This window comes from Pleurodeles waltl, chromosome 9 (genome assembly GCF_031143425.1).
Source record: "Pleurodeles waltl isolate 20211129_DDA chromosome 9, aPleWal1.hap1.20221129, whole genome shotgun sequence".
Lineage (NCBI taxonomy): Eukaryota > Metazoa > Chordata > Amphibia > Caudata > Salamandridae > Pleurodeles > Pleurodeles waltl.
This window is the reverse complement of record NC_090448.1, coordinates 801,642,807-801,661,452: the sequence shown is the minus strand read 5'-3', so window position 1 is coordinate 801,661,452 and position 18,646 is coordinate 801,642,807.

Sequence of the window (18,646 nt, the reverse complement as noted above, 5' to 3'; positions counted from 1 at the left end):
CTCCGCCGCTGCTCCTGCAGCTCCGTGGTGTGAACAAGACCCTGTGAGGTCGCCCCACCACATCTTGACCTGCCGGACGTCAACCCTGCTGGAAGGTAAGGAACCGAAGCTTTGCATCGACACAGCATCACCTCCCCTGCTCTGCAGTAAGGAACCAACGCCACATAAGATCCAGCAATGCCTCACCTCCCCGACTCTGTGCACCGGCTGTTTCATTGTTACCAAAGGTACTGTACCTGGGGGTCTGTAAGACTCTGTGACCGGTGCAATTGGCATCAGATTGTTCGGAACGAATAAGTCACGACGTCGTGATAACACCAAATTGAAATATTTGTGTTTCTAAGCGCTATATTGAAGTTTAATCTTTGAAAATTCATAACTTTGCTTGTGTATTTTGAATTTTTGTCAGTTTGGTCTTGTTTTACTCAGTTAAATATTGGCTATTTTCCTAAACTGATGTTGAGTGATTTTGTGGTATTTGCACTGTGTTACTGTGTGTGTTTGTACAAATATATTACACATAAGCCTGACTACTTGTGACAATCTACCAAGAGGGTGAGCAGGGGTTATCCTAGGTGTGTATCTCCTTTACCCTGACTGGAGTGAGGGTCGCTGCTTGGACAGGGTGCAAAGTGACTGCCAACCTGAAACTCCATTTCTAACATTCCCCTAGGTGCCGGATGAGCTACAGCCCAAAATCCAGAGCTAGGCACATTGAAAAAATTGAGTCAGTTTTCAGTGTAAAAATGTGATGCATCCACGTTATGTTTTGGGGCGTTACTTGTCACGGGTACTAGGCCTACCCACAAATTAGGTACCATTTATATTGGGAGACTGGGGGCAATGCTGGGTGGAAGAAACTTTGTGGCTCCCCTCAGATTCCAGAACTTTGGATCACAGAAAAGTGAGGTAAATGTGTTTCGTAGCCACATTTTGAGCTTTGCAAGAGATCCTGGGTAAAAATATGTGAAAAGAGCCACACAGGTCCTCCCATCCTGGATTCACCTTGCTGTTCATTTTTTTTTTTAAATTACAGGTTTACTAGGTTTCTCTAGGTGCCAGCTGAGCTAGAGCCCAAAATCAACAGCTAGGTGCATTGCAAAAAACGAGTCTGTTTTCAGTTGAAAAATGTGATGTGTCCATGTTGCTTTTGGGGGAGTTTCCTGTCACAGGCACTAGGCCTACCCTCACAAGTGAGGTACCATTTGTATCAGGAGACTTGAAAGAATGCTGGGTGGAAGGAAGTTGTGGCTCCCTACAGATTTCCTAACTCTGCATCACAAAAATGTTAGGAAAATTTGTTTTTTAGACACATTTTGAGGTCTGTAAGGGATTCTGGGTAGAAAAATGTGGTAAGAGCTGCACAAGTCACCTCATCCTGAATTCCCCTTGGTTCTAGTTTTCAAAAATGTACAGGTTTTCTGGGGTTCCCTAGGTCCCAGATGAACTAGAGCCCAAAATCCACAGCTAGGCACACTGCAAAAAAAAAAGATAAGTTTGCAGTGGAAAAATGTACATAAATGACCCCTTGCTGAATTCAGAATTTTGTCTACTTTTCAGAAATGTATAGCTGTGTGGGATCCACCATTGGTTTCACACTCATTTCTGTCACTAACTGAAGAAGGTTGAAAGCACAAAAAAATTAGGAAAAATTATGTATGTCCCAGTAAAATGTCAAAACAATTTGGTTTTCTGATTCCGCCCTACCTGTTCCTGAAAACGGGGAAGATGATAATTTTTGCACTGCAAACCCTTTGTTGCTGCCATTTGCAAGGAAAAAACAGATGCTTCCTTCTGCAGCACTTTTTTCCCATTTTCCCCCAAAAAAACAAAAGGAAGCCATATTTTGGCTCATTTCTCGGTCCTCTCAAGGCGAATCAACAAACTCAGAGTATCTTTAGAATCCCCAGGATGTTGGGAAAAAAGGGCACACATTTGGCATGGTTTGCTTATGTGGACAAAATGTTTTAAGGGTGGGGGCTTAACAGCAAATGGGTTAAGATTGTGTCTTTCACTATGTTGTACTTTTTTAACCTACACTGTACTACCTTGTATTTATCATATTTCTTGCACTTTTATGGCCACATTCCTGGACGAAATAAAGATTTGAACTGAACTGAACTCCACCAAATTCTGCAGAGTTCCGCGAGCCGGCAGAGTTACTCTGACAAATCTTGTTGTGTAGCCATTTTAAGTATAGCTCCATGCACGTTAGTTTAATGCACTAGGCTGCTGTGCACCTTAACCTAGATATATTTTATTCAGCTTTGCATTGTTATTTTTACAATAACCAGTTTTACGGTCTTGTTTTATTTTCTTCTATCAAACTGTTTTGCTTAGTTCAGCACTGTGTTCTCAAACACCGCATTCTTGATCACCCTGTGCTTCAGTCAAGGCTAGAGTCTGGTGCATTGCCGGTAAACGTGGTAGAAGTTTAGTCTCCAACATTTGTAGAAAATACACATCCTTACGTAGGGATATTTTCTTAGAACATCTACTGTGTTAATTATAAAAACACTTTCTAATCCTATTACACGTCAAGAGGGAGATTCCAGCCAGGGAACCACAACTGTATGCCAAATGCTCCGCTGCAGATGCTGACGCAGATCACACGCCCTTGCTCAGGTATGAGGGTTGATGTCCTCCCGGGAGAACCTCAAAGGCAGGCTTAGAGCTTAACATGCTGTGCTCGAAATAAGATTTAGATAGGGAACAGTCCATCGATTCTAGTGGCACTATGATAGCATTATACTTGTGCTTCACTCTGATCATCACTTTTTTAATATTGTTGTGTTGTGTAGTTCTGGTTATTGCATCTCACGCTTTGCTATCCAAAATGCAGTTGTTTTATTAAACCAATTTTTAAAACTTAAACTGCTTTTATTGACATTTATATATGAGACCGAACTGTGAATGAGAGAACCGGTTGTGACCTGAGTGACCAAGACTTCCATGAGAAGTACCAATATGTCATGCGCTCAGCTGCCCAATCGTCTCTACCTTCTGGGAGAGATGAGGCACTGCTAGTTAGCCAGAGCAAAACCCGGATTTAGAGCGACAAGTGTCATCCACCGTGGGTTAGACTTAGTCTCCCACACTGTGGACGATTTTGCTGCTCATAATCCAGTAGTCTCATTAGAATAATGAGAGCCTATGTGACATGACGCCGCCAACGTTTAGTCAGGATCTAATTTTCGGGTTCACCGGAGTATCTCAGTTTCATTTCATATAATGAGACCTCAGTGCCGTATATGGAGACGTCCGTGGTACTGAGAATTTCCACCACAGCCATATAGGTAAACCTATTACAGCTGGCGGTTGTTCAAGCTTGAACTTTAAAAGGAAAAAAAAACATCTTGGTGTGCCTTCTCTGAACTCATAGTACTTCGAACATGGTGAATCCCCAAATTGTACAAATAGCTGTTAACATGAGACAACCTCTCACAGCACACTTATTAGCAAATGGCCTAACGGCCCAGGGAGGTCCAGTCTCGTTTGTGGTGGACGCCCACGCAGCTTATAGAACAGAGTTTTTTTACTCTTGGGTCACACTTCCAGCATTTGATGGCAACACAAATATGTTTCACACATATACAATTGCGAACGTGCCCGGACATTACAGAGCGTATGCATATTTAGAGATACCTCTATCTTATCAAGAACATAATAATTGGCTCGATGGCGCCCTATCCCATACAATATTACCAGTTATGTTAAGTCCACTAAGTAATGACGGTCCTACCTGGCCTTTATTGGCCACTCATACACCACATCCTGCGGTTGGGTATTTAGCAGTAGCTGAGGTTGGTCGCTTATACATTGAATTATATGCAATATACAGACGATTAGTACAATTTGTGATGCAAACTTTAAATACAAGCCCAGCACGTGCTGCTCCAGCACACCCACATGCAGTAGCACCAGGTATAAATCCGTCAACTGTACATTCGAATATGGGTAAGGTACCTGCCAAACGAGAGGAAACTCCGTTTTGGCTAGCACAAAAAATAAATACGCTGGAGGTAGTATTTCCCCATACGGGACCTCAGGATAAAGATAGAATATTAACAATGTGCTTGCCCTTTGGGATGGTCCCTACAGTAGAAAACTGTAATACATGGGGCATGGTATGCTCTGCACTCTATACAACACGGTACACCACCACTTGCCAACCTACCGGAAGTGCTCAAACAAATTCAAGATGAATACGGGGCTGCCCGGGCCCTAGATTTGGGGATGCAACTGATGGGCAACTTTGCCACAGTATCCTCAATCATTTGAAGTAATCTTAAAGGGGAAGCAGTTGCACTCGCAGTGCGCATGCGGCTCCATGACTTTCGGCAACAAGATCAGGAATGGGAACTGCCCAAAATAGTAGCGGAAACATATACAAGCATCGGTCGAGATAGCCTAGGGGCTAGACCACAAAAACCTCAATTTCAGGGTAAAACAAATAAAGATACTTCCAAACAACAACCTGAGGGTAATAAGAAACGCTGGGATAAAAAGCCACAAACACCAAAAAAGAAAGGGGAGAATCTCCACGCATGGGGACCACACAGAATAGGTATAATCTCAGAAATAGAGATAATATCAAAACGCCTGATAGATATCAATATGCTGATACACGCCAATCTCATTCCTTTCAGGACTCATCGGAAAAGAGAAACGAGAGAGGTGGGCAATCAGAGCGAAGAACAGAGTACGTGAAACCGAGACAGGATTCACAACGCTCTTTGGAGGTTTCTGTTAAAAAGGAAGAGAAACCTGTCCAACAAAAACAACAATTTCAAAAGAAAAAGGTGGCAGCAGTCTCAGTTCGACATACCACACAGGAAGAGGGTCCTCTTGAAGAACAAGAACTAGGCTCTAGCATTGCTAGACAGCGCGTCAGAGGTCACAATAGTTCGCCAGAATCTTCTAGAAAGCAACTGATGACTTTATACAAGTAGAAACAGCGGACATGCGGGTCTCCGAGCCTGATAGTGTGTACAAAGTAACACTGCAATTAGAAGGAGGCATTGAACGCACAATACATGCAATCTTTTGGGATTACATAGTCAAAGTGTATGAAGTCTTGTTGGCCGAACAAGATTGGTCACCTGACTTTGTCCGTACCTGCCCATATGGAGAAGATGTCATTAAACCTTCCTTCTTGACCCTTGCTCCAGAGGAACTCGCTGAATCCTATTCCATTGAATGGGCTCTAGCACAGGCACCCGCGTTATACAGAAATCACGTAGGGTGGGATAGGGACTCCCCCTACAATGTCATTCCCATTAAAAGTGAACCTCATCCACAACCGCAGTATCCCATAAAACATGAAGCAAGGGCAACGGTGAGAGAAATACCAACGCAACTAGAGTACCAGGGTGTGATTGAACCCTGTCTCGCTGATGAATAACCCTTTATTTCCAGTAGCTAAACCGGACCATTCATATAGAATAGTCTTAGACTATAGACATTTAAACAGTCATACACGCACATATGCTATACAAAATTCACATAGCACTGCACTAATGAGCAACATAGTGCAGAAAAAATACAAAACAACTTTAGACATTTTAAATGGGTTCTTCTGCCAGAATATAGTGCCTGAAAGCAGGGACTTAACAAGCTTTAGCGCACTAGACTCTCAGAAAAAATTCTGTTGTTTGCCTCAGGGGTATAAGAACAGCCCAGGACTGTTTGTGGCTCATGTGACTGCCATTTAACACGAGATTGACTCTGAAGCATTGCCATATGTAGATTATATATATCTCATGGATGTTGAGTTACTACAACATTTAAGACGAGTAGCCCGCATTGCTGTAGGGTTTGCAGAACTTGGCTACAAATGTAACTTTAAAAAAACAAAAATTGCCTTCCTCAGCGTCCTGTTCCTGGGACATGAGCTGTCGAGTGAAGGGGAGAGCCTAGCGCCACAATTTGTAGAAAAATGTGCACAATTACAACCACCGAATACGATAAAAAAACTCCAGTCATTGTTGGGTTTCTTAAATTTTGGAAGAACCTACATTCCGGACTATGCTACGCACATAAAACCATTGTATGACTTAATACGTCCCGATTTTTCAAATAAATTCTGGACAGTTGAACATACACGCACTCTTCGAGAGTTACAGACAGACATGCTAGCAGAAAAACACTTACACACAAGGGACAACAAAACACATTTGGCCATCAGGGTAATAGCTGGGGCCATCGGTTTCACCTATGTGACATTTAATGAAGGTGAAACAGTCCCGATTGCATACAAATCACATTTGTATTCAGCAGCTGAACAACGCTTTGCTCCCACAGAAAAAATTCTCACTGCTGTGCAGATGGCTGTTATTAAAGAAAGACCTCTTGCCCAAGGAAAACGCATTATTGTAATTTCTCCGATTCCAGCCCTAGAGGCTGTTACAAAAGCTAGCGTCCGAACACGAAAGCACTACATCCACGTTGGATACAATGGGCTACGTCTTTAACAGCCACTGATGTAGACTACATTTTTGACCCAAAGTTACAAACTCAGGAATTTCTACAATATGAAGTAGAATATCCAGTTCCAGCAAACACATTGCCCATCGATCAATATCATAGAGTCATGTATACTGATGGCTCTTCACAACCGGATATTGGAACTAAACATCAATACTCTGCTGCTTGCGCAGTCATAAGTGGCTATATGGAAGGGGATAAATTCTGTCCCCTACATACCTTTACACAGACCTTAGGGGAATGTACAGCTCAAGTGGCTGAGCTAAAAGCTCTGCTGATGGCACTAGAACATACGGATCCGGCACAGCCTACGCTGATTATGTGTGATTCATATTATTGTGTCCAGTCCTTTAATGAATATTGAGATTATTGGCTCCAGAATGGGTTCAGAGATTCCAAAGGCAACACCATAAAACACAGACTTCTGTGGGGGAAGGTAGCAGATCTGAAAGAGACGCTGCCGAAAGTCCATGTTGTGCATACACTTGGACACCAGCACGTTGGAATACACGTTGCTGGAAATACTTTGGCTGATGAAGCCGCAAAGTCATCAGTGGCAGTAGCCACTGTAGCTGCAGTGACTCGTTTGAGTTCCAAACCAGACACAGACACTTTGGCTGGCATAAAAGCTACGGTTGATGGTAAGCCCCATCCCAAAGGATTCCCTAATAAATATCAATACTATATGGTATGCTGAACACTGAAGTTAAAATTCCAGGCATAGGCATCTGTGACATCCCTAAAAAAGAAATAAGACACAATTGATCAAAGCAGCGCATGGAGGGGGCATCTGCACATGCTGGTGTGGCATCTACAATTTCAATCTTACAGGCCCGTTATTGGTGGCTGGGCCTCTACAGAGAGATTAAGCAGTATGTCCTTTGTTGTGACATCTGTCAACAAATTAAAGCTTCTACGGCCAAACTCCCGCTGCAGACACCCCTTTTGATTTCAAACAAACCGTTACAGTGTGTGTACTTGGACCACTGCGGTCCACTAACTCCTGATAGTGCATACAAATACATATTAGTCGCTGTTGATTCATGCTCCAGATTTGTATGGGTGTGGCCACAACTCTCGGCTGACGCTCGGACTGTTATTAAAGATTTGCGAGTCTTTATTGGTACATATGCTGTTGCGGCTTTTCATTCGGACCAGGGCGCTGCTTTCGCCTCAAGGGCATTCAGGAACACCATGGCTTCATTGGGGGTCCAACTGCAGTACTTGTCTCCATTTCATCCCGAGGTAAATAGTGTTGTGGAGCAATTAAACCACGTTTTAAAGCAATCCTTAACAGCCAGAGTCTTAGGTACGGGTCGTAGTTGGCTTACCCACCTGTATGGAGTTCAGAGAGCACTATATAACCTGCCTAGAAGGTCCCTGGGGGGTCGTACTTCATATGAGTGCCTGTTCAGAACTCAAATGTTTGTTCCGGATCTTGAGGGTCCTGGCGTGGAGGCAGCAGAAACACCATTTGACATAAATGAACGTGTCACAGTTTTACAGGAATTACAACAGTTCCGTGAAAACAACTTTTCTAAAAGTGCTGCCTCCACAGGAATCAAGGATGTGCCTGTAACATCTACCGGCTGGTTTCCCAGAGTTGGGGATCTTGTACGTGAAAAGGTCGCTGTGAAAAAATAATCTGGGCCTTCTTATCGAGCACCACTCCCTGTACTGGGGATACACGGTACTAGAACTGTTATCCTACCACCGTTGCCAGGTGCCAAAGAAAATCATATTTTTTCAATTCACAATGTCATATTACACCATGTGGCCGATTCTGCACAGCCAACCAAGAGGAACATCCAGTAGTTCCTGAATCCCTCTCACTACTGGAGAAGAAGTTCCGCTACAAGTTGTTTATAACAACACTGATACCTCTCCGAGCTTGGGGAGGGTAGATGATGATCTTGCATTAGTTCCACTAACAACGAACAATTTGGGAACATTTGATCAAGTCAACACGACTACAAGCCAGACGGATGGTGCTGCCTACCGTGTGCCACCACAGGAAACACCAACTCCACCACTGACATTGGCTACACCATTTGCATGAACTTCCTCTGGTTATTTTGCCGACTTCAACGATGATTTATCGGACTCATTCACCTCTTCGACAGCTGACCTGTCAGGTGCACGTAAGCGAGTACATTGGCTTAAAGAAACATACTTTATTTTTCCATGGAACTATGTATGGCTCTCTTTGACTGTCCTAGCATTTCTACTTTGGATTGGTTTTGTTATAACATTTTTTCTGTTAATACGTGGTCATTTTCTTCAAGAAAGATCGGCGGTCAAACATGTGGAGGAGGTTTTGAAACCACATTTTTCATCACATAAGGTCCGAAGAGACTTGTCTTTTGTGAACATATCTGCTGTGCCAATTCCCGATGGGATTGTTTGGGACAAAGTAATGTTCGATATATATGGTCCCACGGAAATCTTTCAAATACCATATGTGTTAAAATTATCAATGAATGATATAGTGATACCGGGCATTGTCTCTGATGATTGGGACATGAAAACAGTTGATTCTATGATGACAGAATTACAATATTATACTGTCTTTGAAAACAAAGATGTTTGCCAATTCAAAGGAAATTATGGTGAAATGTTTTGCTATAATTATTATGGGCACCACTTCATACATAGAGCGAGTAGTCCTAAAACGATATTTAATTACATGCAATGGGAACATTGTCCAACTCCACCGCAAGGGATTTCTAAAACTTATAGTGAAAAGTTTGCGTATTTTTCTGGGCATCATCAAAGGAATGCTGAGTCATATTATTTTAAAGTAACTCCTACTAAAGATATACATATGTTATTGACCAATACAAAATTTATATATTCAGAATCCTTTGTTTCCCGGTTATCAATAGAAGGTTATGAATATTGGTCCAAATATATTGATTTGAAAAGTGTGTGCGAAACAAAAAATTGGTAGATCAAGGGAAAGGAAACATTGTTTAGAACATGCCTCATCCCTGTTCAAATGATTTTTTAAATGAAACAGTACAACAAACAAGTTGTTTAGGCTTAGCAACAATTAGAGAATTAAACATGCCCAGTATACCTGCCCCTGCAAAATTTGACAACTGGCAAAAGTACACGAATGCAACAAAAGATGAGCTCAATGAGTGGGTCCAGAATGGTATGTTTAATGCTTCACTGACACGTCCAGGCGGGAGGTTATTGTGGCCCATAGATACCAATGGGTGTCATCAACGTTTTATTAACTCCCCGGGGGTTTTAGGATGAGTAGGCCAGACCTACGCTATATATATCACCAGAACATGCTGATATAATTACAACATATAGTGTAGGGAAATTGTGCCAACAGTGGCTTAAATCATCCTCACTAGATGCGGTTAAAGCACACCTCAATCTCTTGTCTAACACCACTGACTTACAAGATTTCTTGTAATGCCCCAAGATACCATGTAGGAAGTGTTTCTTGTATGCAGTATATAGTGAAATATGGAAACTTTCCCAACAAGATGCTGCAGCCCGGTTGAGGCAAATAGATCAGGAAAATTTGAAAAAAGCATTAGCTGTTGTGGATAATGGGATTAACACTTTGTCCGACTAGATATCTATAATTAACAACATTGTATCTTCTGCTATAGACATTATACAATCTGATATGTCTTCTTTATACCATGGGCAGAGTCAGACTAGGTCTATTATGTAGTTAGATTGGACACTTCAAACGTTGAAAGAGCGTCGCGTTCCGTGGCAGCACATCAGTGCTAGGGAAATATGTTTTTCCTTTAATTTAACGCGGCAACAACAACTAATGGCTAAAAAAGAAGCGACTTATGTCATGCTTAACATTGAGAAAATAGAAAGACTACCTTTTACTGTGGCCGAAATACCTTCGGCAGAGTGGTTAATACACAGGGTTATTAATCTGCCTATTTCAACATTACAATTCACCTCTTGTTTCAAACACGTTCCAGTAGGCAGATATGAAAAGTTGGGAGATAGTTACAACCGTGAGGTGTGGGAGCTTCCCTTCTCATACAAATGATTCAATGGCATGAAAGACGTCTTTCTTAGCGGTAGTGAATGCAAGACTTCAGTCAGCCATTCGATGATTTGTAAGCAGCTGTCCTTGCATGGGGCGTGTAACGCCTCGGTTGCAAACTTGGCTTGCTCTCTGAAGGGAGTTCCAGTCCCCTTGATCAGACTCACGCTCCAGGTGCTTTCAAACGGTAGCTACGTCCTTCTCACTAGTGAAGACTGTTGTGGCATGCGGACCAGAATAGTTTAAGTTGTTTCGGTCTCTAAAGTCGTTACATGCTGTGGGAACGTGTTGTTTCCCCCCTCTAAATTAAAGGAGGTAGCTGATATATGGCCTCATATTGCTACTTCAAAGTTTAATTTTGACAAGTTGAGTAGACTCAAGGCTTTATTGTTTCAGAAGCATGTGGCCCTTACATCTGCGTGAGAGACCTGTGCACTTCAAGTGGCAAGGTCTTCACAGAAATACAGTCCCTGTTAAATACAAACTTTCCGATACACTTTGGTGAACTCGTGGGACGTATATTTAATGCGTCCAGCACGGCTGGATTAGTACATTTTTTCAAAGCTGTTGGTATTCGTTTTGTTCACACCTTCTCCTCTATATTCGGTTTGATACCTTCAGCTATCCACTCAATTTTCAGTTGTTTTTTTGGGGGATTTCCGATAACGTTGGCTTTATTAGCCGGCATCTTGCTATTGCTGTTGTTTTTCCGAAATGGCTATCCCGCCACAACAAGGAAAAATGAAGGCCCTCCCATCAGCGCAGCTGTGTCATGAACGTATGATGCAGCACTTTGGAGCAACACTCCTGGAACATTTGGGGTGTGATTGGTCTTTGTCATTCAGACCGGTTTTGGATTGTGTGCAGAACACTTCCCCCTCCATTGTACCGCTCACCACCGCACATGCAGCAGAATACTGTTGTTTAGTCCCAACCGCCGTTTGCGCAGAGCCATCGGTATACATGACCACCTGATATTGGTCAATAGGCAATGTGCCAGCAGGAACTGGGTACTCCATTTCATATTGAAGAAATTCTTGAGTCTGCAGTTTAGGGTCAAATATGTAATCTACATCTGTGGCTGTCAAAGACGTAGCCCATTGTATCCATCGCGGGTGTAAAGCTTTCGAATTAGGAACACTCGCTTTCGTAACAGCCTCTAAGGCTGGAATCGGGGAAACGACAATAATGCGTTGGCCCTGGGCAAGAGGTCTTTCTTTAATCACGGCCATCTGTACTGCAGTGAGTATTTTCTCAGTTTGTGCAAATCTTTGTTCTGCAGCAGAATACAAGTGGGACTTGTATGCTATTGGGACTGTCTTACCCTCATTAAAGGTGACATATGTAAACCCAACAGCCCCAGGTATCACTCTGATGACTAAATGCGTTTTATTGTCCCATGTGTGTAAATGTTGAACTGCTAAGAGATCAGTTTGCAAATCTCGTAGTATATGTGTGTGCTCAATTGTCCAAAATCTATTTGAAGAATTTGGTCGAATCAACTCATATAAAGGTTTTATACGCGTAGCATAATCAGGAATGTAAGTTCTGCCAAAATTCAGAAACCCCAACAATGACTGGAGCTTCCGAACTGTATTAGGAGGCTGCAATTGAGCACATTTCTCCCAAAAATGTGGCGCTAAGCTCTTGCCCTCACTCGACAACTCATATCCCAGGAAAATGACGCTGAGGAAGGCAATCTTCGATTTCTTAAAATTAAACTTATAGCCAATTCCAGCAAACCCCACAACAATGCGAGACACACGCCTTAGATGTTGCAGAATCTCATCGTCTGTCAAATATATGTCATCAACATATGATAACGCTTCAGGGTCCAACTCGTGCAGAATTTCAGTTACACGAGCCGAAAATAGTCCTGGGCTATTCTTATACCCATGAGGCAAACAACAAAACTTTTTCTGAGAGCCAAACGCACTGAAACTGGTATAGTCCCGACATTCGGGCGCTATATTTTGGTAGAAAAATCCATTCGAGATATCTAACGTTGTTTTGTATTTTTTACGCACTATATTATTCATAAGCGCTGCGCTATGTGAATTCTGTATTGCATATGTGCGTGTATGTCCATTTAAATGTCTGTAATCCCCCACTATCCTATATGAATGGTCCGGTTTAGCAACTGGAAATAAGGGATTATTAATCAGCGAGACACAGGGCTCAATTACACCCTGGTACTCCAATTGTGTAAGAATATTCCTAACCGATGCCCTTGCCTCAAATTTAATAGGATACTGCGGCTGCGGCTGAGGTTCGCCCTTTATTGGAATTACATGATAAGGTGATTGTCTATCCCACCCCACATTATTTCTATATAGAGCGGGGGCCTGTGCTAGAGCCCATATTTTACTATAGGACTCCGCTAGTTCTCTCGGAACAAGTGGTGAGAAGGAAGGTGTAATAACCTCTTCCCCAACTGGACAGTCGCGAACAGAGTCAGGCGGCCAATCTTGTTCGGCCAGCAGAACGTCATACGATTTTACCACATGGTCCCAAAAGATGGCGTGTACAATGCGGTCAATGTCCCCTTCTAATTGCAGAGTCACGTTATATACTCTATCAGGATCAGAGACTCGCATATCCGCCGTTTCGACTTGTATGAAGTCATCAGTTGCTTTCACCTCCAGAAGACTCCGGCGAACTATTGTGACCTCTGCCGCGCTGTCTAACAGTGCCAACGGCCATGTCTTGTTCGTCAAGAGAACTCTCTTCTTGAGCGGCATGTCTAACTGAGACTGCTGCCACTTTCTTCTTTTTAAATTGTTGCTTTTGTTGGAGTGGTTTCTCTTCTTGCTTAATAGAAACCTCTGTTGAGCGTTGTGAATCCTGTCTCGGTTTCACGTACTCAGCTCTCCGCTCTGACTGCCCACCTCTCTCACTTCTCTTGTCCGAGGAGTCCTGAAAGGACCGAGATTGGCGTGTATCAGTATACTGATATCTATCAGGCGTCTTCAAATTATCCATATTCCTGAGATTATACCTATTCTGCGGGGACTCCGGTTGCAGAGACTGTCCCCCATCTTTCTTAGGTGTTTGCTGTTGTTTCTTATCGCAGCGCTTTTTAGTACCCTCAGGTTGCTGTTGTTTAGCATTGTCTCTATTATTTTTACCCTGTAATTGGGATTTTTGTGGTCTAGCCCCTAGGCTATCGCGACCAATACTAGAATATGTTTCTGCAATTATTCTCAGGAGTTCCCGCTCTTGATTAATCTGCAGAACGTCCCGAAGACGCATTCGCACCGCTAGTGCTACTGCCTCTCCCTTGAGATTACTCAAAATAATAGAAGAAACTGCGGCAAAATTGCCCATCAACTGCATGCCCAAATCTAAGGCAGGGGCAGCCCCATATTCATCCTGAATTTGTTTAAGCACTTCCGGTAAATTAGCTAATGTCGGTGTACCGTGTGCCGTAGTGTACAGCGCGGCAAACACCGTGCCCCAGGTATTACAAAGGTCCACCGGAGGAACCATCCCATACGGCAAACACATCATCAATATTCTATGTTTATCCTGAGGTCCCGTATGGGGAAATACAGCTTCCAACGTATTAATTTTTTGCGCCAGCCAAAATGGAGTTTCCTCACGTTTAGCCAGTACTTTACCCATAACTGAGTGCACAGTGGCCGGATTAATACCCGGAACCACTGCTTGTGGGTGCACCGGAGCAGCACGCGCTGCATTAGTATTTAATGCTTGCATGACAAACTGAACCAGTCTTCTGTATGTAGCTGCCAAATCCATATATAAACGACGCACGTCAGCCACTACCAAATTAGCAACCGCAGGATATGGTGTGTATGTAGCCAATAAAGGCCAGATAGGACCTTCATTACTTAAGGGACCTAACCTAACTGGTGCTACTGTGTGTGGGAGGGCACCATCAAGTTAATTATGGTGTTCTTGATAAGATAAAGGAATCTCTAAGTATGCATAAGCCCTGTACTGTCCAGGGACATTCGCAACAGTGTATTCGTGAAAAGTGTTCGTACCCCCATCAACTGCTGGAAACACGACCTGCTACCTAGAAATCCAGTAGTCTCATTTAGGATAATGAGAGCCCACGTGACATGGTGCCACCAACGATTGGTCTGGCTCTAATTTTTAGGTCCGGCTGACTCTCTCGGTCTCATATATATATTGACTCCTCGGTCCCGTTAGCGGAGACGCCCGTGGGCTGAGGATTTCCGCCGCCACGGAATAGGTACATCCTATTACTTAGTGGTTGGTTGTTCAAGCTTGAACTTTGAAAGGAAAGCCCCGATATTGGTGTGCCTTCTCTGACCTAGTGCTGTTTTTTACAAATGGCGAATCCTAATGTCACGATTCACTACATTAGGATTCGCCATTTGTAAAAAACAGCACTAGGTCAGAGAAGGCACACCAATATCGGGGCTTTCCTTTCAAAGTTCAAGCTTGAACAACCAACCACTAAGTAATAGGATGTACCTATTCCGTGGCGGCGGAAATCCTCAGCACCACGTTGGGCGCCATGTCGCGTGGGCTCTCATTATCCTAAATGAGACTACTGGATTTCTAGGCAGCAGGATCGATCACGGTGTGGGGGACTGAGTCGAACCCACGTGGAAGGAACTCTGTCACCCTAAATCCGGTTTTTGCTCCGGCTAACTAGCAGTGCCTAATTTCTTCCAAGGGAAAGAGATGATTGGGCAGCCGAGCGCATGACATCTTTGGAACTTCTCAGGGAAGTCGTGGTCACTCAGATCCAAACCAACTCTCTCATTTACAGTAGGATCTCATATACAAATGACAAAGGCAGTATAAGTTTTTATATAATGTTTTAATAAAACGACTGCATTTCAGATAATAAGGCGTGAGCCGCAATAACCAGAACCATACAACACAGTAGGATTGAAATAGTCACCAGGAGAGTAAAACATAAGAACAAAGCTATCATGGTGTCTAATAGTTTCTACTCTCCCTCTGCTTGTTCTATTTCGAGCACAGCATGTTAAGCTTCTAACTTGCCTTTCTGAATCACTGGGGAGACATCAGCCCTCATACCTGAGCAAAGGCCTGTGATCTTGGTTCAGCATCTGCAACGAGGCAGTTAGCGTCTAGTTGTGGTTCCCTGGTCGGAATCTTCCTCTTGCGTGTATTGGGACAAGGAAGTGTTTTTATAACTAACATGTCAGCGTGATCACAAAATGTCCCTATGCAGGAATGCCAAAGACTAAACTCCTACCACGTCTATCGGCAATGTACCAGACTGTATCCTTGACTGAAGCACAGAGTGAACAAGAATGTGTTATGGAGAACTCCAGTGCTGAAGTAGGCTAAACAGTGTGATATGAATATAAAACAAGACCGTAGAACTGGCTATTTGAAAAATAACAGTACGAAGCCTAATAAAAAGCATTTAGAGCAAAGTGCACAGAGGCTCTAAGCTGCAAGCAAATGAATAAAATACATCCAGGGCAAAGTGCACAAAGGCCTAAAGCCTGAAGCTAATGCGCAAAGGATACGTAAAACTAACCACACTACAGGGCTTCTGTGCACTTTTGCAAGACTTCCTTTGTGCACAGCCTAGCCCAGGTCCCCAGCACTCTGTCCTGCATTGCCCAACTCGCTGAGTTGGACTCCGACTTCGTGGGACTCCCTTTTGTTGTGCTGAGATGACCGCCATGCTCAGATCTTCTGAATGCCTGTTCAGGTACTTCTGCGGGTGCTGCCTGCTTCTGAGTGGGCTCTCTGTGTTGCTGAGCTCCCACTCTGTCTCCTCCTTCAAGGGGCGACCTCCTGGTCCTTCCTGGGCCCTGGCAGCACCCAAAACCTTTAACTATGACTCTTGCAGCTAGCAAGGCTTGTGTGCAGTCTTTCTGCGTGGAAACAACTCTGTATCCTCCAGCACGCCGTGGGACATCTTCTGTGCAAAGGAGCCAAAGTTATGTTATAAAGGTTTATATAGCGCCTAACTGCCAACGGCCTCGTAGCGCTTAAACAGCCATAACGGTGACATACTGTTTAAATTTATTCATGGGATTTAGGTTTTAAATAGCCAAGTCTTCAGTTCCTTTCTGAACGACATGTCTTGAGGGTTTGCTCTCATCTTGAGAGGAAGATTATTCCAAAGCAAAGCGCCTTGATATGCTACCGATCTTCCTCCCCCTCTGGCTTTCCTCGTGGTTGGAATTATGGCCAGGTTAGCTGAGGAGGATCTAAGTGGCCTAGCTGGAATATAAGCCTGGGCCAGGGTTTTCAGCATTTCAGGTCCCTTATCAAATATGGATCTATGAAAGTGGCACAGGGTCTTGAACTGAATCCTTTCAGTTACCGGGAGCCAGTGTAGGGAAACAATTCCCGGCCGTATTGAATATTGTTTAGGAATATTCAATAGCAGACGAGCCGCTGCATTTTGTACCCTTTGCAATCTCTGAATTACATATTTCGGGGAACCAATAAACAAAGCGTTACCTTAGTCAATCCGAGCACCAATCAGTGCCTGGACAACCACTCTTCTAGCTGGGAAAGGTAAAATAGTTAGAAACTTCCTCAGGGTCCTTAGCAGAGCAAAAGCAGTTCCTGCTATTCTATTCGCATGTTGGGCCATTGAGAGAAGGGGGTCCAGCCATACCCCTAAGCTTTTAATGAGGCCTTTAGGGGGGGGAGGGTCGATACTCCTCTCAATAGGCTGGAGTTTAAAGGAGGAATTTTATTTCCAAAAAACATAACCTCCGTTTTGTCATCGTTAAGCTTTAGTTTACTATCAGCCATCCAGCTTGCAACTGCTTTCATACATGGACCTAGAGCTGAGCCCATATCTGGGTGGGAATTAGAAAAGGAGACTATCAGCTACGTATCATCTGCATATGAAACTAGGTTCAATCCGAAAGGCTCAACTATGCCTGCTAATGGCCTCATGTAGATGTTGAAAAGTAATGGACTTAAGGCCGAGCCCTGAGGAACACCACAACTACTGAAGGTGCTCCTAGAAATACACTCTCTATCGAGTACCTGAAATGACCTCCCATATAAAAAGGAGCCAATCCAGTCTAACGCGGAACCGGCAATTCCACATCCTTGTACCCTTTCTATGAGGATTTTTAAATCAACTGTATCAAAGGCCGCACTTAGGTCAAGGAGGATAATCGCGGTTTCCATACCTATATCCATCCTCTTCCTTGCCTCTTCTGTTATGGCGATCAGAGCAGTTTCTGTACCATGTTTAGGTCTAAAACCCATCTGGGTAGGATGTATAAGATTCTTTTCTTCCAGGAATGTGGATAACTGAGCGTGTACATGTTTCTCCGCCAGTTTGGCAATTAGGGGCAGTAATGAGATTGGTCTATAGTTGCTCAGGATCTTGGGATCTAGGCTGGTTTTCTTCAAGAGTGGCTTGACAATAGCTTGTTTCCAATGGTCAGGCACTATGCTGTCCCTCAGAGAGGTATTAATAAGATTGTTGACCTCAATAGATTGGTAACTCTGTCCAAACTGATGGACAGGCTTGTTCCCCTGTTTCACTGGCCTCATATGTCAGAGGACACTAAAGAGTTTTTTCGCTCTTGTGTGACCTGCCAAGCCAGTGGCAAGACAGGTGGCACTCCAAAGGCCCTCTTAATTCCACTCCCAGTGGTTGGGGTGCCCTTTGAAAGGGTAGGGGTTGACATAATTGCCCCCCTTGACCCTCCAACAGCTTCACGCAATAGGTTTATCCTTGTGGTAGTGGACCATGCCACTGGGTATCCTGAAGCCATCCCCTTAAAGACCACTACAGCTCCTGCAGTGGCAAAGGCCCTCCTGGGAATCTTTTCCAGAGTGGGCTTCCCTAAGGAAGTGGTGTCAGGCAGAGGTAGTAATTTCATGTCTGCATAACTCAAAGCAATGTGGAAGGAGTGTGTTGTAACATACAAGTTCACTACTCCTTATCATCAACAAACAAATGGCCTGGTTGAGAGGTTTAATAAAAATCTCAAAGGTATGATAATGGGACTCCCTGAAAAACTCAGAAGGAGATGGGATGTCCTGTTACTTTGCCTCCTTTTTGCTTAGAGGGAGGTAACCCAAAAAGGAGTGGGCTTCAGGCCCTCTGAACTCCTCTTTGGGCACCCTGTAAGAGGTCCCCTTACACTTGTTAAGGAGGGTTGGGAC